Source organism: Parasteatoda tepidariorum, chromosome 1 (assembly GCF_982258835.1).
Source record: "Parasteatoda tepidariorum strain Cologne lab strain chromosome 1, Ptep-v5.0, whole genome shotgun sequence".
NCBI classification, from domain to species: Eukaryota; Metazoa; Arthropoda; class Arachnida; order Araneae; family Theridiidae; genus Parasteatoda; species Parasteatoda tepidariorum.
In genome coordinates, this window is record NC_141755.1 from 13,000,148 (window position 1) to 13,018,475 (window position 18,328).

Sequence of the window (18,328 nt, forward strand, 5' to 3'; positions counted from 1 at the left end):
TCCTTATTTAATCAGCTATTTCATGATATTTGGAACAAGTGTTTCCCTTTCTTGTTAAAAATTGTTAGATAAAGCAGAAAACAACATCAGTTATGTTGAAAAATTATTAACAGATTGTTCCGCGATGATCGCTTTTAATATACACTGTTTTTAGAATCCTTGTCAAAAAACCTTAGACATTAGTGGTCGCAAATTAATATTTAAGTGCTAAAATGATATTGAAATTAGTTACTATCGGGGAAGGCGGGCTGAAAAATAGTTTTATTATGTGATAAAACTTGGTGGTGTTTCTTATAAACTCCTTTCAAATCCTTTCTGTGTCTAAGTAATTAAACAGGTTTTGATTCTCATGCAATAGTGATTTGTTTGACGCAATAGTGCTTATGCATTCAATTTGTATTTAAGTTTTCTCATGCAATAGATTTTGATAGCGCTTTTATTTATGTATTTGTTCAGTGCTTAAATAATTATTTGAGATTTTCAATGTAAAGTGCACTAAAAAAAAATAAACCGACCACCTTGAATAACTTTTGATTTAATGATCGGATTTTCCCGTTCCGGGACTCAATCTTGAAAAGGTGATCTAAAATATGCTAATTAATTAGTGCTGATGATAATTAGTTCTCAAGAACATTTTAAGAGAATTTTTGCTCACAATCGTAAAATTCGTTCATCCAAAGATAGTGAAATGCAGAAAATAACTTTTAGTTATTATTTATTAACTTTATTATTTTATTTAATAATAGTAGAAAAGATTTTGAATTGTAAGGTATATAATTTTTACATCATTTTAAAGAATGCAATTTTGCATGGAAAAATACAAATTTGAGTGAAATCGATCAAATTGTCCCTGAGAAAGCGAATTTTAAAAATAAGTCGAATATTTAAAATTAGTTTTCCTAGGAACTATTCTACCGATTTCACTCAAATTTTGTATTTTTTCTATGTAAAATTGCATTTCTTGAAATGATGTGAAAAATTGTATGCCTTACAATTCAAATTTTTTTCGATTACCTTAAAATCACTCTAATTAAATGAATATTGCTGCATAAATTGTGGCAAAACATTTTGCGGTAAAAATGGATTTTACGCTAAAATGGATATTACGGATGAGGCATCCAAATTGCCGGTACTTTATACCGTAATTTGTTTCGGAATTTTTAACAGTGTGTCGAAGGAAATGGTATTAAAGGATGCAAGAGGCTTTGTTGCTCCAAGGAATAATGCTTTATAGTGGATAATATATAATTTTTATCATAACTGTCGTGAGTTCTTAACAGTTGTCCGTGACTGTTAAAATTTTTTCATCCCTATTCAGCGTCTTTTCAGCTAATTATGAAAATAGCAGGCAAAATGCATAAATGAAGGAACTCCACAATTTAAGACAATAAAAAGTGTGTATCATTTGACTTTTCAATCATTAGAAAGCTAATTTTTTATGTTCTTAAAAATATGCGAAAATTGAAAATCGTTCATTGACTTTTAAAGTTTGTTTCACAAAAGCTCTGTTGTCTTAGGAAACAATGCTTTTTAGTGGTTCTGCTATTTTTATCACTGTTGGGAGTTTTCAATACTTATTTTAAGACTGTTAGGTCAAGTTAAGCCTATCTTTAGCTAGAGCCCTCTTTTCAAGTTCTGAAAATGGCGCGAAGATTCAATACTAAGTAAAACCATAACTTCATGAACATCAAAAGCTTTTTATTTAATTTTTTTTAATATTTAAAAATGCATTCTAACAAAGTATCAGGGTTCATAAAAGGTTGCGAAATATTAGAATTATGAATTGATTTTGACAATTTTCATTTTGCAGGAAATATCCTGCCAAATTGGTGATTTCTTTAAAAAAAAAATGCTTATTAACCTATAAATTGGTTAAGTTATACCTTTGTTCAAATAATTTTCTTGGCAAGATGGTATACAGTTTAAAAGTTTTCGTTGCTTCTAGTGTAAGACATTTAAACTGTGACTTTTGCACCTTTAGCATTAGAGCTTCGAAAAACGTAGTGAATAACTTTCATGTAAAGGAAAAAATCTCAAATCAGTTATATGTAAAAATTGTTTAAAAAAAATAAATGTCTAAAGCATATGTCTCTTTTAAGCTCCAGTTGATTATTTTCAGCAAAATAGTATAGATAGTTCTAAATTTAAGCATTGAGTTTGCTTTCAAACCGGGGCTATTTTCTTTACTTTAGGAAAGAGAATTTAAATTGAAGAACTCGTCTAATGGAACAGAAATTTTGTAATCATTCAAGATAAATCTCTTCTAATGCAATTTATCATCAAAAAGAAAGAAAGAAAATCTGTGGCTGTAATTTCAACTATTTGTGACCATAAAATATCTGTTTTTCTTAATAACATTTTACGATGTAAATATCCAGATTTTCCTGAATAAAATTTTTAAAAAATGCAAAGAAAATTTTAGAAATTGTTTTTAGTTGAAGATATTTTTAAAAAACAAAGATGCGCCTGATTTACTTTTTAAAAAAAGATTGTCATTCTAAACTTATTAATAATACTGATCATAACACAAAACATTAAAAACAATTGTTAAAACATACCTATTCGTAATTGTTATATTTCAACTAGAGTTATATTTTGCTGTTCGTATTATAATCATTCTTAGTATATTTAAATTATGTAATCTTAATATTCAGAGAAAAATTGAATTTAAATGTTTAGAAAATATTTCTTTCCCCTAACAATACAACGACTTTTTTTGAAACTATCTTTCCTCATAAATATATTTATATTGTTATCATAGAATAACAGATACTGGATAACGGGTAAATCGGAATGCATAATGTATAAAGATTCTCAGTTTACTATCCTGTTGTATAATTTATGACCAGCTCCCTCCAAACATAAATCATTCTTCAAATTTGTGCGATCTTGTATCATATTCGCAACACAATGATGCTTATTTTTTCTGGATATACACGCGACTTACTTTTGAATTTTTATTCAAATAATCTTAAAAAACTTCAATCATGAAGTCTCTTTTTTTAGCTGTTATATATTTTGGTTCTAACACAGTAAAATGGAACCTTTAAAGTTCTAAATTTTGATACTATTACTCGCACAAAATTTAAAAATTTTCATAGGGCAATAATATTAAATTATCGAACAGAGGAAAATATCTACTTTTAACAGCAACAAAAAATGAATTTGAGAGATATTTCCGTATCGTGATCTGTCTCGCCAACTACAATCACCAAGGTGCCAAATAGATTTTAAATTTGCAATTTTTTCTTTTTAAAAAAACATGTAGATGTTTGCCCGGGGTGGCTACGAGTTAAGCCTTTCGAGTTGGTCCCTTTCTGTGATGATTTTTTTAGTTTCTCGTGGGCTCCAGCCCGGAAGTTTCCAAGACTTGGCGATTATTCTGCCACAGATCACGATACGGAAATCTCCCCTTTAATTTGAGTAAATGGATTGTTCCACTTCGTCGATTCTTCTTTAATAATAAGACAAATGCCAAAAATAATAATTTATAACAAATTATTATAATTAAGTAAACGTGTTCAATATTATAACTTTTATTCGTAAAAGACTTCCTCCATTAATAATTAATAAATAATTGTAAGTAAATGAAGTAAAAATATATTGTCGAAAAATATTGTTTAAGCGAAAAGAAAAACAAGAAAATTCCAACGATTAGTGATGAAGAGGGGTGATCAAAATAGTCAAAGAGAGTCTAATTTGCGGTAGAAACAGATAGGGGTTAAAAACCGATTAGGCGACCACACTGTTTTTAATAGTTTTTCCATATGCTTCTCAGGGACTGACCGTAAGACATGGTTCCCAGTATACCACCTAAGGCAAGCATCATCACTTTCAGCGGTCAGTGAGCTGGTGTGTGACCTTTTTGATGACTCTCCTAAGGACCCGAGGGTGCGCGGTATCGATATTTGTTAAACTGTAAACCGTTTTGTAAAGTGATCAACTTCACGCAGGACGTCGGACTACCAATGCGGGGGAGCCATTCCTTCTGCAAAGGATCAAAACTGTGATGGCATGCCTTCGGATCGTCCTCAGCGATGTTTCCCTAACCGTCGCCAATAGCTCATTATGCAACTCTAGTGCAGCGTCAATTAAATTCAAATACAATTGCTGTTTTTCTATATGCCTTCCTCACTAGTGATTTCAATGATTATATTTGGTAATCATCAATTGCGACAGGGTTTTCCGAAATTGCCTGTCTTGCTTCTTAAAAATAAAGTTAAGGAAGTTCCAATGTTAGCGAGCCCTAATTAGTTAGTGAGAGATGAAAAAATAAAAATACAATCGAAATAGAAGCTATCACTATTGAAAAAGGTGAGAAAAATCATATAAATTTCTTTGATTGCCAAATAGAAATTTCCTTTTTTTTTTTTCATCATTCCAAAAGCTACATAGGTGCTAACTCCGAAGCGAAAGTTCTGTTTGTGATAGATTGATTTCTTTGAATTTTTTTTAAATTTATTTAAATGTGCTAAAGCAATTTAAAATAGATCAGTGTAGTGAAACTCATTCGTTTGAAATTAAAACAGTGTTCAATTGTGTCTATTAATTTACAAAAATTACATTGATTTCTTGAAAATCTTTGATATGCCACTGTTGTGATAATAATTTCAAAATAATTTTTATTATTAAATCAATAATTTTATTTATTAATTATATTAAAAAAAAACAATTTTAAAAATATGAAAAAGGTGATAAAATTGATACATTATTAATGATGTGTTTAATAATCCCGAAAATGATTTGTATTGAGAAGAAATTTGAAAAGGTTTACTAGAAAGGCTCCTCGGGTAGATTTAAAATATATTTCTATCAAAACACAAAAGAGCCAAAAGCTTTCCATTCTAACTCCGTTAAACCGGATGAAACAAGTGTTGCAGTGTAAACCTCTATCAACACGAATTAATCAAATTTCCAACAATTTCAATCTACTCTGAACTTTCCAATCTAACAACCGTAACCAAATACTGGAAACTAAGGACACACTAGTGCAAATACAATCGGCCGAAATTAAATCCAAACAACTCCAGCATGACCAAAGATGCAGGCGCCGCATCTCATTGGGCATTATTTGCTTCAATACGACCCCACACCATGACACAGCCCCTCTCTACAAATGAATCATGTCGGGGAAAACCGTAGATCTCCAGTATCCCGTTGCTATGGCAACCTGTATCCACGTGCCGAGATCCTTTTCCCACGGTTCGTTTGTTAGAGGAAAAAGCCCTTGTGGTAGATAGTAATGTAAAGAAGCAATAGATCAGAGCAAAGTATGGGTTCTTATTATAGTTTCTTCCTTTTATGTACTTATTGTAAACAAGCACATAGATGACTAGACTAGATGAAAAAACGGATTAGTAGTAGTAGGTGGATCTTGATGTGCATTATATCTAATGACAAATAAAAAGAGGCTTATGTCTTTATGAAATCGGATTATAGGAATGGGTGCTTAGTGTTTGTTGAATTGTCTTTTGTATGATCGTTTCTTTCTGTATCTTAACATATTCTTAGTGCTGTGGAAAGGGAATAATGTCTCAATCAGTTTTAACTGCTAAATGAAACAAAAAACAAGTTGTAATCGCCTTCACGAAATAGGGGAAATATTGGATTATATTATTTGGAACTATTTTTATTATGTTCAGTTTACTTCAGTCTTCTTTAAAACAAAATGTCAACTAAACATTTGAATTCGAAAAAAAAGTTTTATTTCAAATTGATGCCTAATTTTACATGTACAGGTATATCCTACATTGTTTGCTACCATACTTACGTCTGTAAGCCTCGTGTTGTACTTTTTCAGTGGTGCACAAGGAATAATTTTGTTCTTGAATTTAAAAAAAAGGGTATTTTGTTATATGCAAGTGTTATTTAATTAACATCTGCCAGAATGCAATTTTCTTTATTAATTTGCTTTAACCATTTAATTTCAATGCCAAGATTATAACTAATTTTATTTTATAAATATATTTTGCAGAAAAAATTATTTTGATTTTAACTCAGTTATTCAGGATATTCGACTCGGCAAAAATGAGCAATTTCGAGGAATTTCCATTGATTATTTTGTTCATTAGTTTTTTTTAATTTCCTTAAATATTGGTTTTACGATTTTCGGAATCGAAATTATAGTTTTTTTGCATGTTGACAGACGAAACTAAATAGAAATTGCACAATTTCAAATTCCTTTTCAGAATAACGTTGATTTTGAGAAAACATCTTTACGCTAACACGCATTACAAAAAATATTTCGTGTTGAATTCTTTTAAACTTTGAATGTAGATTTTACATAAGGTTAGCTATGTTTTGAACTAAAAGATAAGATGTAAGTGCGAATTTGTTATTTTTATCATACTTTTAATTAACAATGTTAAGAATATTTCTTTAAAAAATCAAGATGAAAAATTTATATTTTTAGTTCTATCCCATTATATATTTAAAAATTTTATGGTTTCAGTTCAAAACACAAGTAATCATGTTATTAAGGTTGAACTCGTTATTACACTGAAATATAGACGATGGAACACAATGTATTTATTAAACATAAAGTATGACAGAAAAGGAACGAGCAACGTATTTTCGTTTGTTTTAGAAGTAAAGAACAGTCAGTGCATGTTTATGCAAACCTACTATTCTTGGTTCTCAACACGTGTTATTGATCTAATAAAAAAATTATAATTTATTATTATAAACAATTTATTATAAAGCATTATAATTTATTTCAGAGCTGTTAGCGTGACATTAAAAAGTTGTAACTTATGTATGCACAAATTTGCCCTTATTTTTGAAAAAATTCTTCAATAAATTTTTAAAGTTTACTTTACATTTATAACCCTTGGTTACCAAAAGTAAAATTAAAATTTTTGATTGAGGCTGTTTTAAAAATAGAATGTGTTGAGTCCAGTCGGAAACCTTAAATTTTGTGTATAAGTCTTATAAGAGTAAAAAATTAGATGCAATTTAAAATGCTTTTGTTATTTAGTAATGAATCACCTGGTCTAATCAAGTTGTAAAAAATTCCCGTCTCCGACACTATTTTTTTTTTTTTTTTTGAAATCATTATCGTCACTTATTTGAGGATACGGATTTCATCAAAACGTGGGACTCTTTGCATATTGATTCACATAACTGATTAGGAAATACTACGTAACCTTCGATATTCTGAGCGAACAAGTATTTAGTCATCACCAACACAACAGAGTGTACTAACAGCTGTACCGTTCCGTCATACAGAGCACATAGTTTAAAAATAAATTGGAGAAATGGTCGTGACGTCATAATGAAGGAAAATAAAAGCAAACAATGTCTTTAATAATGACATTTAAACTACTTTCATTGCATAATTTACCATAAAAATTCAATATTAATGTAGAGACAGAATTTTATGCCAATAGTAACTTAAAAGGCAGAATATGGGCACTTGTATTCATCTGAAATGACCACATGAGTGAAGAAATGATTTCGTCAAATATTTGAAAAGTTTCATCGACTAAATTTATAAATTCGTTTAGAATGCTGATCAAATTATTTTAATAATTTTATTTTCTCCGCTCAAATTTCAAATTGGTATTTGTATAAGCTAGGAAAAATACTTTAAGGCAGCGTTCCCCAAAGTGTGGTACGCTTAACCCCTGGGGTACGGGAACAGTTTTGCTGGGGTACGCGTTCTTATGCGAAATATCTTGCAACAAATTAAAATTTCAAAAATTTATTTAAAAGCAAAGCTAGCTATGAAAATTACTTACGATTATGTATTTTTCTATTGGCTATTTTTAGCAGAGTTAACAGTTAATAATTAGTGGTGTCAACAGCCAGTTGTGATTTTTAACTTATGTGCAATTTTTTTATCACAGTAAAAACAATATCATCCTTCTCACTGATGCAAATAAACTTATTAAAACAAAACTTGTACCAAAAAATAAAAATAAACATACTTAAAAAAATTTCATTAATTTTTTTAGCAGTAGCACGCAGCGATATGAAAAATTTAGAAAGGGTACACCAAAGTCCTAAGTTTGGGAAGCACTGGTTTAAGAAATTATTAATTCTTCATTAAAATATAAATACATTCGAGGAATCTTTTCGAACCAAAATGTTTATAGAAGAATTCACTCGCAGTGTCTATGAAACATAAGAATTGGAAAAAAAATTTCAGTTAAGTCGGTAATGTACAGTGAGCCAAAGAAAAAACGTACCACCCTGAATAACTTTTGATCTAATGATCGGATCTTCACCTTCTAGGACTCAATTTTAGTGGCTTAAGGAGATCTTAAATCAGCAAATCAATTTGCGCAGATGATATTTTAAGTTACGAAATCAAACACAAAAACGTACTTTCTCTTGATAAACAGACTTTTTCTTTTTCGGTGGTTTTGGATTTTTGACCCCCAAGGTCCCAATAGTTCAGTTATGAGATCGTCCAAAGTTTGGACCTCTTAATAATAATTTTACTTTTTGCGTATTTCACTTTATCTTCAGAACTTTGTAAACGCATCAAAAAAATTCGTTTATCTAAAGATAATTCCATGCAAAATATAACTTTTGGTAAATATTTATAAATTTTTATTATTTTATTTAGTACTGGTCGAAAAAAATTTGAATTGCTAAGTACACAATTCATTACATCATTTTAAAGACTATAATTTTACATCGTAAAATACAAAATTTGAGCAAAAACAGTGGAATAATTCTTGTGAAGTTGATATTCAAAAATTTCAGAAATTTAATTAAAATTTGATTCTAAAATTTAAAAAAGATAAAAACTAAAAATTTGATTTCTCGGGAGATATTCAACTGATTTTTCACAAATGTTGTATTTTGCCTTGTAAGCATATTTGGAGCGTTCTCCAGACCAAGCTATTGGTATTATATTGCGGTATTGTGGGGATCAGAAACCCGAATCTATCAAAAAACAGGTATATTTCTTCAAAGAAGTACGTTTTTGTGTCTGATTTCACTTAAAATATCGTCTACACTTATTAATTAGCATAGATCATTAAATCAAAAGTTATCCAGGGTGGTTCGCTCTACTTGACGCACTGTTCTGTTAAGCATAGTTCTGTTTCTGAAATTAAAACTAAGTAATAAATACATAGAAGATTTTACTTTGTACTAATTTTTCAAATGCAAAATTAAAGTTGTATAAATAAAAATGCATTAAAAGTAATGAATTTTTGTTTTGTTATTCCTTGAATTTCTCGGGGGGAAAACCAAATCATTACAATAATTGGCGCATGCGCAATTTTCTTTTTGCAATTACAATAATGTAAAAAATATTATCTTATACATAAGAAAAAACATGGGTCATATTTATTTCGAAGACACGTAGAATATCTTTTCTGGACAATTTATTTTTCTAATACTTTGATTTTTTTCCCCCAAGTTACGAACAAGACATGTTGAGAATTTTTCAGAAGCGTCTTTTATCAGTTTCGAATTGAAGACCACTTCTTTAATGCATGAGAAAAACAGTCGATCTAGATTCCTCCGACATCACTCATCTTCCGCATCAAGGGATCGTAAGAGGCAGAAGAGATCAATCTGTCTCCCTCCATCGCCGTCAATCTGTCTCTCCTCGGATCATGACTTCTAGGGTAAAGAAGAAAAAAATTCTTAAAGTTGATGCTGGTCACGGAAGTCAAATGTTATACTACTTATAGCTGTGAGAGAAAAAAAAACGAGTTTTTTTCTTTTCATTTCAAATGTGTGTATGTGTCATAAGTAAAAAAAAAGAAGAAGAAAAAGATGAGAAAGGTGAATTCTTAATAAAATAAAAAATAGAAATGATGAAATGTTATATTTTTCATCTCTCTCGATATTGCTCTTGAAACGTTTACTTTTTTTTAAGATTGCAGCTCCAATCCATCAAAATATCAACAAGTTCTTAAAAATACTCAGACAATTTAAGAGGAAAAGATAAAATATTTGCCTTTTCTTAAAAAAATGATTGCTTCAGCTATGGTTATTTTTGAATGGTTAACGTATGTCTCAAAAATGAGTGAAGACTTGAAAAATCAATTTGAAGAAAACGAAAAAAGAAAAAAAAATGGAATTGTACTTATGAATTACGGGATCGGGATCCACACCCATGTCTGCGGGACAAATCCCGCCTGTTTATCAACACATACCTGCAAGATTTAAGTTCAGAAACTGATAGAATTCTTATATATATATATGGATATCGTCATTATCTTTGTTAATATCTGGATCAAATTACTTTCAATATTCAACAAAGGAATTTTAATTTATTTCAGTATTTATGTGATGTATCTGGGAAAGGTGCAACAATAGCATTACAACGTTATTTTTAAATCTTCAAACTTCTAAGTCAAGTACGTTATAATATTTTTTTTTATAACTGGAGTTCAACAGCTGACTCAATTTTGAGTTCATAACTACCATTAGACTTATATCATCAGAGTATAAGTTTTTAAATATGAAAAAGTTAGACAACAAACGCTTTTTATTTTCTCAGAACTGGTTATCTCCATATTAATGTTTTGTACTATTTTCAGAACAAACATAGAGAGTGCTGGCTGAAGATAGGTCTTACAGTCATGAGTATATGTCGCAAACTTACAGGAGTTTCATTCACACAAAAACCGTCTTTTAATGTGATGATAAAGCTTTCGAAGAACAGCCTTAGTATTTGATAATGGTCCTGATAAAATTGTCAATAAAGCTTTTTCGTGATATTAGTACTGTTCTATGCTAATTTTTTTTTAAAAAAAGGACATAATTATTAAACTGATTTCTCTTATTAGGTTTAAAAAAATACTTTAAACATTGAAAGTATTTTTTTTAAACTGTAGTAATGATTCTGGCTATTTCGATTGTTTAGTAGATGACAATATAGTAAAGTAGAAAATTTAGTAAAGCATATACAAAGAATTCTTTTTGAATTTCCTATTTTATGATCCTCAGTACAATAAAACGCAATAAGGTGTAATAACGTCTTTATTGTTGAAGTTGTTAAAAAAAGCACTCTATCCAGAAATGCGACGGAAATTAATGGGACAAGGTGTGAAAAGGGGCAAAACATAAATGTGACATTAATGGCTCGAATCGTAAAATATTTTATTGCTCTGACTTTAAACTGCTGAAAGCATTCTAACTCTCAAACCATTATTTCAAATGGGATTATAAGTAAATCCGATTCTATGAAATAAAAGCATGCCAGATTTTTCTATAGAAATTCATTTATTGAAATTCTTTTATTTGTTTAGTGTTTGTTAAATATCTTTATTTATTTATTCTGTGCATTTTTGCCATAAATAAAGATGATTTTTATTGTAATGCATTTGTTGAATTATACAGTTCTTAAGACGAGTCTTTTCGTGTACCTAAACTTAACAACAACGGATTATTTTCTGGAAAATTAATCATCGAAAATAAAATACTTTGGAACGAATCATTTACTAATATATATATACGTGTATATTTGGAGCGAATTTAACACTTTAATCTATTTTGTCGCAATCAAAATACTGATTTTCAATCAAACTTTTTTAAATTTCCCAAACGTTTTTCTTTATTTTTTTGTGAATAAAACAGTGTACAGAAATTTTTAAATACAAATTTTGATCTCATTACCCTCATCAACCCTAACATGGATTTATTTTTTTCCCTACAAATAAAAATGAACGTGTCTTTTCTTCAACAGAATCGTGAATAATTAATCAAAATAAGTAGTTCCAAATTAAAAAAAAATCTTTATATCATTTTTCTAGGTTCAAACCGAGCTCTAAATCATCGGTCGCCAGTTGGTAACTGGTGATCGCTGATTTAGAGCTCCGTAGCTTACACATAGAATAGCTAACAAATTATCAACTACTATCGTCAAGAGTGACGACCTTATTGCAGACCTAATATGAATAAATAAAATACAAGCAATTTGCGTCGATTCCATTATTAATTCACGTCTTATTTTTATAATTTTTTCGGAAATATTTTCTACCAATTCGCATCGCACATGTTTATAAAAATCTCGTATATATGAAACCGTGATAATATGACATGTGAATATCAAATAGTGCCTTTCAGCAATGAATTTTTGATTGATTCGATTCGCGATAAAAGAAAGTTGCTACAAGCATGTTCTAAAAAAAATTTAAAATCTTTATAAAATAAAAAAATTATGATTAAATTATTATAAAAAAAAAACTGATTTGCATTAAATAAATCGATTTTTTCCCCAAAGAGTATTTTTAATCATCAACCCTGGTGGTGTCCGCTTACCACTTATATATAAGCTGCTACCAAAAATTCAAAAGTAGTTACCACTTTTATGCATCTGGGAGCCAGTGCTAGTATTCGCAATTGCTAGTATAGTGACAATAAATAAGAATTTAGATTATACTAGTTTCCAAAATACGATACATGACTGAGAGGATATGAAACAAATTATATGAAATAAAATGCAAAAATTAAATGAAATGAAATTTGACTGCATGAAGGAAATTAAATGAAAAGCATTCTTATAATTTAAAATTTTTGAGTTAAACTGATAAAAATTGGTTTCATAACACCTGTAAAACAGCAAAAAGGCGTCAAGTACTTATTTTTAAGGCACATCTTCCAATTTTGCCTTTTACAAATTAAATAAATTACGAAGTAACAATAATAATTAGACTAGTTAGATAAAGTTTTTGGCTATCCATCATACTCATAGTTTTTTATTACCTGGAAAATTTCCATGTAATATATTGCATTATACACTTTAGTTAGAATTTAAGACTAAACGATTTTAAGTATACTTAACGAAAAAAAAAACTTAATTTAAAGTGGATCATCCATTTTCTTCTAAAACTACACCCTTCAAAAAAATCCATTTTGTGCCATACCTTATCACAAAAGTCTCCCATATGGCATGCTTAAAAAAAAAATGGAAAAGTTGATTAAAAAAAACTTCCTCTCAAACGATTTTAAACGCTACATTACCGTAACCCACTTTGAAAAATGGAGTTTTCGTAGGCAGAGAGAGATATTCAAAAATGGGTCCTTGATGATAAAATTCAGTCATTAATATTTCAAAACTTTCTCCAAATGGCTCCTTTCACGAATAATGGAGAATCTATTAGGGGTTCCCTTTTGCAAACATTTATTGAGTTATGTGAACGAAGGGTTTTTGACACTGCTCGGCAAATTTTCAAATCAGGATGAGAAGAGGTTTTGAAGAGCAGAAATTTGTGCGGTGAATATTCATCGAGCTTCCCGCTCTGTAGATCCACAGTTTAGTTTTATCTCGACTGAAGCACTTATTAGAACATGCGTACCTTTGAGACCTTAAAATGTTGGATGAGTTTAGTTGTTTTGGGGTTAAATTCGTCCATTTTCCCCAGAAGATGTTTTCGGGCCTGAATAATGGAGGGAAAATGACTGTTTTTTAAAGAAAGGTAATTGTGTGCCTCTAATTTGAATAATTTAATGCGTGTTGCCAAGCGATAGATTATGTTTTTTGAATCATTCCATTAGGAAAATGATTTAGAAAAGAAATTTTGCCAAGTTGAACAATAACGTTCAACAATACGTTGTTTAATCCAAGCAGACGATAATGGATAAATAGAAAATTATTTTAAAAACAATTATTCCTTAAAACGTCTAAAGATACAATTAAAAAATAAATAAACACGTAATATCTTATATATTACACTATACTTATTCGTGACACCACTGATTCGTCTTATATTTAGCGAAACAAATAATTAGTTTTATTGCACAGGAATACTGAAGTAGATTATGTTGTATACTTCTGTTAGTTTAAAAAGAACAATGGTTCGTATCTAGCATAAAATACTCAACATAAAAATAATTTAAGAACACGAAAAATAAAAAGAGTTTAAAATAATTAAATTGAATCATAAATTTATTATTTTTTAGACAAAAATTAGATCAATTACAGTTTATCTCGTAAATTAAATTAAAAATTATTTAAATTAAAAATGATAAGCAGGTCATCTAAGCAGTAGTTAAGCTTGCTACCGCCGGGAGGCGCTATATACCCCAGAACACAAAGTGTTGCCCTCTACACACGCTTTGAAAATAATTACGCTTTTTCCTTATTTAACATCGTTAAAGTAAAAACTTTGTCATAGACTCTAACAATTAAACCAACTTTAAAGTAACGGATATAATAACATTTTTTAAGTTGTATATTTTGATTTTACAAGATTTGTCTTAATTTGCACATCACTGTTAAAATTTTCATCACAAAATTGCGTTAAAATAACCGACAAAAGTCTGCACCTCCAATTAATTGTAAAGTTAACGGTAACGAACATTTTTTATCTTTACGGGTTTCAAACCGTTTACAACTAGTATGGTTAAAAAACCATGAATACAAAACTATATGGTTTTTTAACCCTTTACAACTAGCATGGAAATGCTAGACCTTTTGTGTTATGTAGTTTTTTGTTGCTGCGATCTGAGTGTGAATGAGAGTATCGTATTTTGGTAGTCCAGGGTCACAAATTAGAGGAGAGTGCAAAACCCTGGATTCTCTTCATGTGTTGAATGAAATGGAGGAAATATTGTGGTGTGAACGCTGGGACTTAAACCTCCCGTTCCATCAGTCATGAGATAGACAGATTAGCCCTCTCGGCCTAGTTGATGCAATAAAATTCTGGTTGTTTAAGCGTATTATGAGAAATTAGTTAGTAAACTGTTTTTCTCACAGTTAACAGTTTGAATACCATCTTATTTACGGTCATTTGATTTTTTTTTGTTTGAATACGGTAAAATAACAATTAAATAAATTGTTATTTTAACCATTTTTTACGCGAAATTTCTAACAGTGAAGTATGAAATATCCGTTTGTTTTAGTAAGATTTATAAATTGTATACATATTATTTCCTTTTTTTGAGAATATTTATTCAATAAAAAGGGAAAACTAATATTGTTTTTTATACATCTTTGTATTCTCTAAGTTCAATGACTTCAGCGAAATCTGATATTTCTTCAGCAGTTATATGCAAACTGGAATTTTTTATTGTATCCTACTTTCTGTTACTTTCTGTATCTATTGTCACAAGAATTGCGCACTGTAATTCGTTACACTGTGTTCGTCTGTAATTCCGCATTAATTCGTTACCTAATTTTCTAAAGCTGTTAGCAACGTACTAGAACCTTAACGATATCGTTTTCCCTTGCCACTTAGCTAGCTGTATGTGACATATGTCACCCATAAAGATGTCTTGATCAGATCCTAATGGCTTCGATGCGGCGACTTTGAGGAAAATTTACGGACCTTTTATGTCAACTCCAACGTCGACGAATATTGAATAAAATTGCTTACAGTGCGAGTTTTCAGGGGAACTCGGAATTAGGTTTCAATTGAATGGCTTTCTCCGATGAAATATTTCACTTTGTGAAATACGTAGACATTATTAAAATAAATATGGAATTGCATTGTTTTATTCACTTCTGTTGAGATAGAAAAAGAAAGAATATTAATTTACAGACATTTCTTAATCATAAAAATAACTTAATCTTTACATGATTTTACTGTAGTTTTTAATTATGTAGATATCTTTTTATTAATTTCAATATAACTTACTCTTTAATATTTTATTAAAAGCTCTGGAAATGCGGTAATTCAATTCAGAATTCATTTCAGCATGTTGTCCAAAAACAAAAATCTTATAGCAAGGTTTTGATTACTGTTTTATATTAAGCAACTTATAAATGATATGGATGTGAGAGAAGAATCATTTTTACAACTGTACTGCGAAAAATTTCACTGCTAGATAATGGCAAAATGTGTTCTCTGACTGTAAAAATAAATTTGCTCAAAAAGGGATAATGACCATAAAAATATAGGTCTGGCGTAAAATATTGGGTCACTGACTGTATATTTATTATGTTCGTAAAAGGTATCAACCCATCGAGTCTTCACGTTGTTTAAGACTCGGAAAATTTGTTTGTCGAATAAAAACAAACGGTTGAATACGACGAAGTACGCAGTACAAAATTGCGGGATGAAGCACTAGCACCTTGGGTGCATTATCCGTAAAATTTCTTTTCCCGTAAAAGCCATTTGTGCCGTAAGATATTATACCGTAATTCTTACGGTAATATTTATTTAATTAGAGTGGTTCCGTAGTTTTAAGTTAATTATTACTGCAAAATTGCGCATATCATATGTTTTGTTTTCTACATATTCTGGTAAAAAGGGATTTTACGGTAAAAAGTACCATCACTCTGAGGGCCGGTTCTTCCTACCGTAATTTGATCCGGAATTTTTTTAAATAACAACTCTTCGAATTATATGAGAATTTTTAAGAGTGTGTTATCGGTGGCAGAGGTGCTTAATAATGAAAACGGAAATCACCTGTGGGAGTTTATTAAAAAAAATTGGAATGTATCAGTGGATTCGAATTTTTTTTAATACGACAAATTTCTGTTGTGTCTGCTAAATTTTATATGAAATATAATTGTTTGCTTGAATAAAAGATTATTCATGTACACAATTATTAAATTCCATACTTTTAGCAAGAACTAATAATAAAAAAAAGTAAGTGTTTTGAAATTAAGAGTAGTACTGCGCATGGAATTTTGTTTGGAGCGTAACTACTAACAATCAAATGTTAAGTAAAGGGTAAGAAATTAGCATTTTAAAAATTTGTATAACAGTAAATTTAAATATGATATAATTATTTCCGAACAAGCAAGTTTCTTAAATCTGTATCAAATTTCTCCAGAAGATTTAAATTTTTTATTGAAATATATTTTCCTGTATTTTATTGACTGATTCGGATATTGTGATTTGATGCAAATATGAAGTTTATTTGATTATTTACAGTATTTGGTTGATTTTTTTATCACAGTGCTAGCACAGTCTTTAATGCAAGCTTTTCAGTAAAGAATCTTATCAATGTAAAATGCATAAGCAATTTACTCTTTATAATATATAGTTGCACAAATCATGTTCAATTTTTAAAAAAAAATTGAATTCTTTAAATATGTTTTCATTTCAACTTCATAAATGGTACTGCGTTTTCGATAATACATTTTATTTTAAATACTAGTTCCATATTAGTGAAGTATTATACTAAGTTTTTGAAGTTTATTTTATTTAGAATATTTCTACTGAATCCTAGTAATTTCAGAAATTAGTATATTAAATATTAGAAGGAAAGTATCGCAAATTTTATTCAACAGAAATATTTTTTATGGAGAAGTATAAAATGAATACGAAAATTTACTTGTCAATATTTTTTTTGTACCTTTTGCATTAATTTTTTTTTTGTACTTGTTTTCAGAAGATTGCGTACTTTTTCGCCTCAATTATTTTTTTTTAACTTACATAACAATAAAGTAAAAATATTAAGCATATTAAGAAATTTTAGGTTAGTTTTTTTCCGGTCACACTTCGTTAATAGTTTAGAACTTAGGCAAAATTTAAAAACTATCGTTAAACTTTATATTTAGAGAAAGTATTAATCGATATTAAAACAACAAAAGAATATAATGAAATAAAATTTATAAATCTACATTTTTCAAGTTGACTAAAAAAGAGAAAGTAATTTTATTTCTGTCAAAACCAAAAACGTAACGTGACGTAAAACGTGTAAACAAATTTTTTTATTTTTTTACTCTACTAAAACAAATGAGTAGAGACTGGTGCATAGCATAACAATCATTAAAAATCGTTTACCTTAAACATAATATGTTAAAGAGACTTTTTATAATGTTTCTAAAAACTAAATTAACCCTTTGCTTTCTGCCTTCGTTATACCATAAACAGAATTCAATCTTCATTATTTTTTCATTAGAGAGAAAAATTACCTTAATTTTTTCGGCTAGCTCTTTGCAACCATATCTTCGCATTTGCAGACATTTTTTCCCATTCTATCTGCCTAATTAAATCTAATTGTAGTTTATGGCTTCATTACTCTTTTCCATTCTCTGCCACCTGGTTTTCCATTCTCGTAATTACCATGGCTATTTCTCACTGGCTATTGTTACCCCTCGCGGTCTTTTATTTCATCTCGCTTTTTCTGAGGCTATTTCCATAAAACAGCCTGGTGAATACGTAGTTTTAATGATAAGATAACCCATTTGAAAGCTCTGAAATTGTGCGTTTTATAATCCATTATATAACATTAGTTTTTGGTTACTTTCGTATAATGTTTTGAAGATGATTAAAAAAAGTTTATTTTGAACTATAAATATATTTGTTTTTCTTGGGAAGAGGTTTTTAAATACATTTTACTAATCATATAAATGTGTAGTAAGTACGGAAAATAGCATAGTTCGTTAATATTTAATGCTTATTGCAAATGTATAGTTAATTTTGTTTCGATCATATAAAAGTTTGAATCATGACTGCGAGGA

At 29.3% G+C, this 18,328-nt stretch overlaps 1 protein-coding gene and 1 long non-coding RNA gene across 8 annotated transcripts in view; one reads left to right on the forward strand and one right to left on the reverse strand.

Moving 5' to 3' along the window:
* The window catches only part of LOC107442127 (neuron navigator 3), a 521,654-nt gene that overhangs the window by 185,929 nt on the left and 317,397 nt on the right, over positions 1 to 18,328 (forward strand). The gene's annotated exons all lie outside the window — the stretch shown is intronic.
* LOC139425404 (uncharacterized) overlaps positions 7,302 to 18,328 on the reverse strand; it is a 58,016-nt gene continuing 46,989 nt past the window's right edge. The window contains exon 3 of the long non-coding RNA XR_011636657.2: positions 7,302 to 9,582. This is a non-coding gene — a long non-coding RNA (uncharacterized LOC139425404). The remainder of the gene's footprint in view (positions 9,583 to 18,328) is intronic.